The 1,775-nt window shown below is 35.2% G+C and overlaps 1 protein-coding gene across 1 annotated transcript in view; it reads right to left on the reverse strand.

The window, feature by feature from the left end:
• Nucleotides 1-1,775, reverse strand: part of Man2a1 (mannosidase alpha class 2A member 1) — a 196,963-nt gene that overhangs the window by 53,807 nt on the left and 141,381 nt on the right. The window lies entirely within an intron of this gene.

Genomic DNA, 1,775 nt, shown 5'->3' on the forward strand with positions numbered 1-1,775 from the left:
AATGAAATAGAAGTATCAAGACTGGAAGATAAAGTGGACGAGCTAGACCACTCAAGCAAAGATTATGAAAAATTAAAGAAATCTCAAGAACAGAATATGCAGGAATTGTGTGACACCATAAAAAGATGAAACTTATGAATCATAGGCATACAGGGAGGAGAAGAATCCCAAGATAATGGCATGGACCAGATCTTCAACAGAATCATGGAAGAAAATTTCCCTAAATTAAAGAAAGAAATGCCCATACAAATACAAGAAGCATATAGAACAGCAAGCAGACAGGACCAGAAAAGAAACTCTCCACGGCTCATCATAGTAAAACCACTAAATGTACAAAACAAAGAGACAATACTGAAAGCTGAAAAAGAGAAACAACAAATCACATATAAAGGAAAACCCATTAGGATTACAGCTGACTTTTCAGTGCAAACTATGAAAGCCAGAAGAGTCTGGACCAAAGTATTTCCAATTTTAAATGACCACAGATGCTAACCCAGATTACTATACCCAGCCAAAATGTCTACTATAGTCGAAAGGGAAAGAAAAATCTTCCTTGACATAAATAGGGTAAAGGAATTCATGTCCACAAAACCAGCCCATAAGAGAGTTCTGGAAGCAATACAAAGAACTGAAGAAAGGAATGACTACCCAAGGGGATGCAGAAAGAAATTCAATGAAGGTATAACTGTGGAAAAGTACAGCTATATCAAGAATGTAAACAGAAATAAGACAGGATTCAATACTCACCTTTCATTAATAACTTTAAATATTAACAGACTGACCTCCCCAGTCAAAAGACACAGACTAGGTGAATGGATTAAGAAAGAAACCCCATTTTTTTGTTGTCTGGAAGAAACTCATCTCACTTTCATGGACAGCCACTATCTTAACATGAAAGTATGGAAAAAAATTTACCAAGCAAATGGTACTAAGAAAAAAGCAGGCATAGCAATTCCAGTATCTGACAAAATAGACTTTAAATTAAAACTAATCAGAAGAGATAAAGATCATTCTGATCAAAGGAACAATAAATCAAGAAGATATTACAGTCATGAACATATATTCACCAAACTGGGTGCAACCAACTTCACAAAAACAATACTACAGGACTTAAGACCCAGATTAATCCTAACTCATTAATAGTTGGAGACTTCAATACCCCACTGTCTCCATTAGACAGGTCAACAGGGCAGAGAGTTAACAGAGAGACATCTGAATTAAACAATACCATATATTAAATGGACTTAACAGACATCTACTGAGTATTCCACCCAAGACCAAAGGACATACTTTCTACTCAGCATCCCATGAAACCTTCTCCAAAATCGACCATATACTAGGGCACAAAACAAACCTTAACAAAGACAAAAAGACTGAAATAATTCCATGCATTCTATCAGACCACAATGCAATAAAGTTTACAATCAACACCAGAAGAATCCTAATCACCACATGAACACATGGAGATTAAACAACACACTCCTGAATAATGAATAGGTTAAAAGAGAAATTAAGAAAGAAATAAAAGTATTACTGGAACTAAATGAAAAGGACACTACAACACAACAACACAACAAAACCTCTGGGACACACTGAAAGCTGTCTTTAGAGGGAACTTTATAGCTCTAAGTGCCTACATCAAAAAATCAGAAAGAGCACAAATAAATAACTTAACATTACAACTCAAGACACTTGAAAAGCAACAACAAATGAAACCCAAACCCTGCAGACAAGAAGAAATGACAAAAATCAGGGCAGAAATTAATGAAATCAAA

The sequence above is a fragment of the Nannospalax galili genome, unplaced genomic scaffold (genome assembly GCF_000622305.1).
Source record: "Nannospalax galili isolate Female #2095 unplaced genomic scaffold, S.galili_v1.0 scaffold27, whole genome shotgun sequence".
NCBI lineage: Eukaryota > Metazoa > Chordata > Mammalia > Rodentia > Spalacidae > Nannospalax > Nannospalax galili.